This window comes from Lichenostomus cassidix, chromosome 3 (assembly GCF_008360975.1).
Source record: "Lichenostomus cassidix isolate B80296 chromosome 3, HeHo_3.0, whole genome shotgun sequence".
Lineage (NCBI taxonomy): Eukaryota > Metazoa > Chordata > Aves > Passeriformes > Meliphagidae > Lichenostomus > Lichenostomus cassidix.
In genome coordinates this window covers 50,161,330-50,169,496 of record NC_139483.1, presented here as the reverse complement: position 1 = coordinate 50,169,496, position 8,167 = coordinate 50,161,330, and the positions used below count along the sequence as shown (strand labels likewise).

The following is an 8,167-nucleotide window of genomic DNA, read 5'->3' as shown; positions in this document are numbered from 1 at the left end:
ATCCCAATAGACCAAAGAGTTGTCCCAGACCATATGGCATCCTCAGCATATAAAGCTGGGGGAAGAAGGAGGAAGAGAAGACATTCAGAGTTAAGACATTTATCTTGCCATGTAACTGTTAAGCATGATGGGGCCCTGCTTTCCTGAAGATGGATGAACATGTGCTTGCCCATGGGAAGTGGTGAATAAATTCCTTGGTTTTATTTCCTTGCATAAGCATCTTTCCCTTCACCTATTAAACTGTCTTTATCTAACTCCACTTTCACCCTTCAGTCCCTTCCCCATCCCACTGAGTGTGAGTGATCAGCTGGGTGAGGTTTAGGTTCCTTTCAGAGTTCAACAATGGCAGAGACATTATCCATAGCTGAATTCAGCCACATTGTGGGGCTACATTTTGAAGCCACATTTTTCACAAGAGCATATAATCCCACTTTACATCTGATAAAACACATATTCATTTGGTTGAGTACTGTGCAGGTATGTTGAAACACATCAAGCCATGGAAAACTATTCTAATGTTCATTTTCAAAATCTGAAAACAGAATGAAAGAAAAAACATCCACTCTAAATATTTTAGTAATAATAATAGTAAATTAATATTCATCAATAGAACAGATTTATTTCTAGCCAATGTTTTTCCCAGCACAGAGCTATTTCCTAAATATACTCTTTTCTTGGGAAAATTCTTTCTTACATTCTCCTGCTTTGAATAGGTTTCCTGTTGCTCATCTATAAAAGATATTGTACATATGGGATAACCTCTGCATTCTCTACAGTCTTTATTTCTTTTCTTTCTTAATTCTTTACATGTTTCCTAATCTCTCCCTTAATCTGAAACATCACTCCAAACCTGGCATGTACTAGTATTTCTTCTTTTGGATTCTATCTTTAAACAAAAAATCCTCAGTTTTCTGAAAGTGTTTAAAACGTTGATCCACCACAGTAAATACAGTCTCCAGCCAGCAGTGCTTTTTTAAAAAATGTTTATATTTAAATTGAACCCATTCTTTCTTTGCTATCTGTAAAGCTCAGTCCTGCCTACCACATCTTGGAATTACAAAGAAGGATCTATGTTCCTTTTTGTTTTATACTGCTAAGTCACTCTACTATGAAAATAAGATATGTTAATAAATTTAAATTAAATAAATAAAAATAGATCTGTGCAGTGCTGGAAATGGATAGACTTAGCAGGAGAAGTACAAGTTCAAAGGGTGGATAACAGAGGAGAAGTCTGTCCTTAATCAGATTTTGGGTCAAATAATAGATGAAGAAGGACTCACAACCTCTAGTAGCCCTTTATCTCTTGCACAAATGGAATAACCCTGGCAGCCTCATTCTGCCAAGAACCACAGCATCTGGTCAGCCAAGCTTCCTGACACACAGTCTGCTTGGTTTACAAATAATCCTAGAGGGCAGCTGAAAGCTACATCCTCCTCCTGGGCTTCCCTAGGTCAGAACTAGAATATCCAGCATGTTTAGTTAAATGTCTTGGTAGAGAAACACCAAGACAGAACCTAAGGTCACACTTTTATTTAAGCTATCTGTATCTGGAGCTGCGTACTGCTGTCTTCTTCCTTGATACACATCCATGCTAAACCTGTCTAGAGAAAAACAGAAGAACATAAACAGAAGAACACAACTGGAAAAAAATGCAATTACACTTCTGCAAACTATACTGCATGCTTGACTCCAATTTAAAGCAAAGGTGTCAGTTCTCATTTTTTATAAATCACTCCACCAGTTCCTTCTTGGGAGGTAACTGCTTAGAGTTCTCACATGGTTTCTCTCCTAGGGGAATCTAATTTCTCAGTTTCAACATGCCCAAGGCATCTGCTTTTCTTACTGACAAGACACAATCTTTCTGTCACTGACATCAGAGGAATTATCAGTACATTTGACAACAGTGATGTTCAGCACTGAATATAGCTATTATATCCACAAAAATAACATGGCAGCTTACTAAAAAAGTTGTGAAAAGTACTTGGAAAGCTTTTATTTATGTAAAAAAAATTAAAAATTAAGACTATTTTCGTTTTACTGTTAACATTTTAAGTGGCTTTTTAGGACAGGGAAAAGGCCTCCTGATCACAGCCAAGTCTACCTGGACATACCAAGAAGACACTGAAGAAGTTTGTTTGGCAGTATTTTACATCAATTTTAGATAAACTAGTAAATAATTTGAAACTGTTACTCAAAGTTGATATTCACAGCAAAAAAAAGCATCTGGATTTTTTTTATATTCTGAGAAAACTTTCAGATCCTTTTGTACTTGGCTTTTTTTTAATGATATTTCACTCTTTGAATACTGTGCTGCAAGCTTCAACAAGCCTTAGGAACTAGACTGTAGACCATTATAAGCTATATAAAAAGTGACATAATCAAGTTTGAGCATTAACAAATATCTGCCTATAGAGGGTTTGTGGTTAGAGCCCTTGATTGTTTACTAGAAGCACAAATACTCCTTCAATACTAAAGCACACAAACCACATGTTTCAAATATATACATGTTTTCTAATTAAAAAAACTGTTTGGGAAAGTGGATGCCAGCTTTTGTTAAAGAATATGAGTAAAAGGATATCTAAGTCCATCTATTGTCTCTGCAATAGACTTCCCACTTCCATTTGTATAATAAAACATTTGGGTTCTTTTTTTGGAGTGTATCTACTATACAATTAATAACGTATCTATGTTCATTCAACACTTTATTAATTAGGAGTAATGTTTGATTTTATTTTTTTGCAAGCTAAAATTCCACTTTCAAATGTCTAGAAATGGTATGCAAACTTTAATAAAATATCTCCTGAGGTTTTTTGTTGTTTAAGTGAACCTGGTGCCTCTGAGCTATCTTCATGCTCAAGAAATAGTTATCACCTGACCTCAATACCAGTCTTCTCATTTTTTATGGTAAGCAACAGTGCTCTCTTCTTCTAAAGGCTGATTTGGACCTTTCTTGGTAAGCTAAATTTTTTTGTCATTTATTATTGACACTCATAAAACCAGATAACCTTACACAACTCATGACATAATTCTTCTCAGCATAAGGCAATCAGATTGCTATCTTTGGTAAGTTGTCAAGAGTTCATCAAAAGTGTCCAAACATCTAGCTTGGAAATTCAAGTTACCTTGGAGGAACCAGGCACCCACTTAAATTTTAGTGGGCTAAAATTTTATAATGCAAAAACAATTACCATAACAATGATGGGGTTTTTTAATCTTCCTTAAAATCAGAAAACAGTAACAGCAGCAGCATAAGATACTGTGTCTGTTTACATTACAGCAGCACATTGAAAGGTTACAACATAAAGCTGAGAGCTATCTCTCAGTCTTAGGTGCTGCTTTAGAGTCTGAGCTTACAGTTTACATAAACATGGCAGAATGACCCCAGATTGAAGTATCTCTTTGAATAAGGCTTACAGGAAGAAGACCAAACCCTTGGGTCTGGTCAAATGCTTGCGTTTCTCTGACTTTCATTCTACATGCTAGTCCCTAATTTGAAAAAGGTAATTAAATTTCAACAGAAGTACCCTTTCCCTTGGGTTTTTGAGTATAATATTAATAATTTCAGCTCAGCAGGACAGGGGATGGGATACCACATGCAAAGCAGAGTGAAAAACACAGTCTGTTTGACATCAGACATACTACAAAGACATAGAATAAGTTAACATTTCTCTTCTGACCTAGAGACATCATATAGTATCTATTTTAAAAACAACAACAAAACAAATAAAAAACCAGTGTAAGATCCTGGTTGCATCAATGCACACATAAGCTTACTGTCTCTTAAAATACTGTGCCTTGAAAACAACTTCATTGAAAAATAAGATTAAAGAAAAAGCCTTTTGCTTTTTTGTTGGGTTGTTTTTTCCTCCAACAGAAGGCAGTGTATAGTCCATCTGTTTTATAAGAATGTTTTATAGTTTGTTTACTACATAAGACTTGTACAGAAGGTCAATACAATGCAGACTAGCAGTAGGAAAGAGGCAAGTATATATTCATACTTGAAAGAATGGCATCATATATCAGTTGTCTCCAGAATCATTAAATTATGGTCCTGAAGAAATGGAAGATTAAATTCACAATTTAATAATTCTCTCACAATTCTTTCATAAAAGATGCTGAGGACATTTTTTTCCTTTGGTACAGACATTTGAAATATGAACATGAAATAATATTTTTAAAAGTAAATAAAAATGTGTACTGATCACTCATTAATTGTTTTCTATGGGCACTGGAAGTATGAACAATTAGAATTCTACTTTTTGTAAATATGACTTTAGGTTTTCATTGATGCCAGCAGTTGACATAATTTAATATAAACATATGTCAGAGAATTAGGCTGGATTTCTGTAGGTTCTTTTTCATTACTGTACCTTTCCTTGCATTTTGTAGTTTTTATCTAATAGGACTTACATACAGAATTGAAGATTGGAATGCCAAAGGTTTGTCTGTAATGCCTTTATAATATGCCTAAAATTTTAGATATCACAGCATGGAGACTTCAGAGACAACTGAAGATTAAATGAATTCTAAAAGTGCCTGTGAAATATTTTCTTCTTTATTTTATTTTTGAGGTTAAAATATTTACTAGCAATGGCAGAATATGATTTATCTTATTGGCTGGCCAAGGGAAAAACCCACTGTCCTCCTAACATTCCTGCAAAATAAAAAAGTCTGCCTAAGGGATAAATGACCTATCACTCCTGACAAGGATTAAAGGTTTTAAGCACTCTGATAAAAAGTGAGCACAAAGGAGTAAAATAAAATCAGACTTTACCTTTGGGCCACATGGAAATTCCCAAATAACACACCTGCTGTGTTTTAACACAGACCATTGAAAACTTGCCAGCATGTACTTTTTTTTTTCCACATTCCTCCAAATTTCCATTTCCCCAAGCCACTCTTTCTCCCTGTCACAAACAGGCACAAAAGAATCAGAAATCCCATCTCATGCCTTGTTTTGACAAGCTAGGGAGTCCCCCAGACTTTTGATTCTACTTAGATATACTCCTATGCATAGTAGGGATGCTTTGATAGAATAGCCATCTTAAGGCCCAAAAAGTTTAATTATTCAGCTGATTAACAACAGAAGAGAAGGGACTTACCAGTTAGTAGCACTAAACTGTATTCTACAAGGAGTTCAGTTGAAGTCAGCAGGAAGGTGGAAGGAATTAAATGTTCCTCAGTTGGTCAAGGAAAATCAAATATTGAAAGTTATTATTAACCTACCTGGTGTCATATTGACAGGAATATCAAGTAAATTTCTGTATGTAGTCCACCCTCAACCATGCAATATTTGGATTAGCCCTTGTGTGGGATGTTGCAGAAAACACACTAAACCAATTTTTAATTTGAATCTGGAAGACAATAAATTCTTTGGAAGGGACATAAAGATGAATCTTCATAGGTTGTAGCTAGTATTAATAAAATATAAATTACTTGATGACTAAAATGAACAAAAAATCCTCTCCAACAGAGCCAATAAGTAACTGAGAAGTAAAGATGAAAGACTAATAATGTGTTCAAACATAGAAAACAAGGAGAGTAATGAGACAGACACAACAGAAGGACAGGAGTTTGTGCTGGGTGACAAAGTACTTATGAGTCAAACATACAGCACTTCCACAACCAAAAATAAGGTGAAAGGGAAGTAAATGCTATATAGTATTAAGTTGTATTAAGAGTAATAAATTTAAACCCAAATGAGTTAATTACCCTGTTCTACTTGGTGTTTATTAAGCATCTGTTGGGAGTCCTACATTCAATTTTAAGCATCAAAATTGAAGAATGACAGGCAAATTTGGGAGTTCAGAGAGAAATATAAAACAATTAAGCATTTAGAAAACAGATCCCACAAGACACCTTCTAGGAAAAAAAGGTGAGGAGAGACATCATAACTGAAAAAATTTGCTAGGGATGTAACAAAAGGGACAGTGAGCAATAATTCTTGATTGTCTTCTTTGACAAATAGTAAGTGTACTGGGAGGATACAATAAGGAAACTGTGCTTTAGATACACACAAAATATTTATAAAAAAGTCTAGACTTTTGGGAATATGTCACAGGGAGGATATTTGATCACTTTCACTGGAGGTCTTCAAGGTTAAATAGGTAATGTTGGTCATCAAGATATCAGGATAGTGTAGTCTTGCTACATTGCAGGGAATGGACTCACTGGCTTAAGATGTCCATTGCAAGCCAAGTCTTTCCTGTGTCTTTATATGGATGTGGATATGCAAATACGCACCTGAATACTTCACAGCTAGATATGGAGGAGTACATGTGATGGATAATCCTTCTGTTATGACACATATGCACTATCCAATATCTCATAAGTGAAGACACAATAAATGTCATAACAAGGACTGGTCATTTTTTATACAGAATGGATTTTCTTCTTTCACTGTCCTCCAGAATGAAATGCTTTTTACTTGACAACTGTGCACTGCAGAAACTGCTTAAATAGTGGAGAGGAGGAAAATACAAAAGATGGTTTAAATTTAACTAACTTCCAAGTTCTGCTAACAAATGGCATATCTAGACACAGGCCCTGAACTAGAATTTTGCATTTGAACAACCTTTGCAGATCTCCTTTTTTTTTTTTTTCAGACTGCATCTGTATTAAAATTCATGGCAGAACTGCACTTGAAAGGCTGTTAACTCTTCGAGGGTTGGGGCTAGCACAGGGGTGGATAAAGCTTCCAGAAAGGCTTGGCTTATGCATGACTGAAAGGGTAGGAATGCCACAGACACCTCCTCTATGGCTGCTTTAGGCTAGTTACTTGGCTTTTACTTTTTCAATGACAGGGTTAGCGAGCATATTCTCAGTCTGAGCAAGTGGCATCTCAATGTATTCAATTTTGCTGCTAGTAAGAACTCTTACTGGCAGGGAGAAGGATAAGATTGAGTGGTATTTGTTAAACACAGTTCTACTCCAACCCCCCCGCCCGTCAAAACCACTGGCTACTGCATTCTTGGAAAGCACAAAATGTGAAGGATCATTTTACAAATACCAGATATCCAACTCTTTTCCATAAATGTTTGCTATTAGCTGAATTATCCTGCAGACAGGATAATTGAGGTGACCCAGTATGGTAGTGCTTTACACCACCTAGATATGCACAAGTCTATGGGGCCATATGAGATCCCCCCAAGAGTACTGATGGAGTTGGTAAAAGGACTCATCAAGCCACTCTGCCATTGACCAGAAATCCTGGCTCACTGTGGAGGTCCCAGGGGACCGACTGTGAGTTAGCAAATGTGATGGCGATCTACAAGGGTGGAGGTTTGTGCCTCTAAGTTGCAACAGCCAGGGGGCCGGCCATGGGGGCAGAGACAGCCTGTGCTGTCTCAGTCACAGCAACAAGAAGATCAGCCCATGAGCCCCTGCGGCAATGTATGCGCCGACAGAGAAGATCATGGGCCCGGACTCCTCCCCCTCCCCCTCTCCATATATGGGTTGCTTCTGGATTGTTCTCCTTTGTTCCCCTCTTGAGTTGCACAGCATTGGTTGATTTGAATTATGTATTCTCCCCTTCTATGTAACTATTGGTTGGAACACTTGTCCCTCTTCCCTATGGCTTTCCCAGTTGGCCTGCATGCCAAACCACTCCCTCTCTCCTCCCCCTTATAACCCCTTGTCCCTAGGGGCCATACGAGAACTGCTGCTGACAGCTTGCAGCCTCTGGAGCTCCAGACCCTGCGCCTGTCCCCGCTGTTCCGCCCCATCTCTCCATCCCCAGACCTCTCCCCTATGCGCCTTACAATAAACCTCTGGAGAACCACAGACTGCATGCTGTGCATCCTTTTGCCACCCGCGCCTCCCTGCCTGCACCTCTTTCTTACAACAACATACGAGAATGGCCAGGAGAATCTGGGAAAGTACCAGCCTGTCAGCCTGACCTTGGTGCTGAGGAAGATCATCTTGAGGATGCTCACATGACATGTGCAGGATAACCAGGGGATCAGGACCAGCCATCATCGGTTTATGAAAGGCAGGACCTGCTTGACCAGCCTGATGTCCTTCTGTTAAAAGGTGACCTGCTAAGATGATAAGGGAAATGCTGTGGATGGTGTTTACCTAGAGTTTAGTATCCTGGATGGTAACAGAACTACTGTGGACAATGGAAATAGGGCAGCAATTTGTCCTCCTGTACTTATCCCTGGTGAGG

The 8,167-nt window shown here is 37.7% G+C and overlaps 1 long non-coding RNA gene across 1 annotated transcript; it reads right to left on the bottom strand.

The window, feature by feature from the left end:
- Nucleotides 1–1,515: 1,515 nt before the first annotated feature.
- LOC146439678 (uncharacterized) lies at nucleotides 1,516–7,257 on the bottom strand. The gene is made up of 2 exons (XR_014851292.1): nucleotides 5,103–7,257; nucleotides 1,516–1,601 (listed from the first exon to the last, which is right to left on the bottom strand). It is a non-coding gene; the product is annotated as an uncharacterized LOC146439678 (long non-coding RNA).
- Nucleotides 7,258–8,167: the final 910 nt, after the last annotated feature.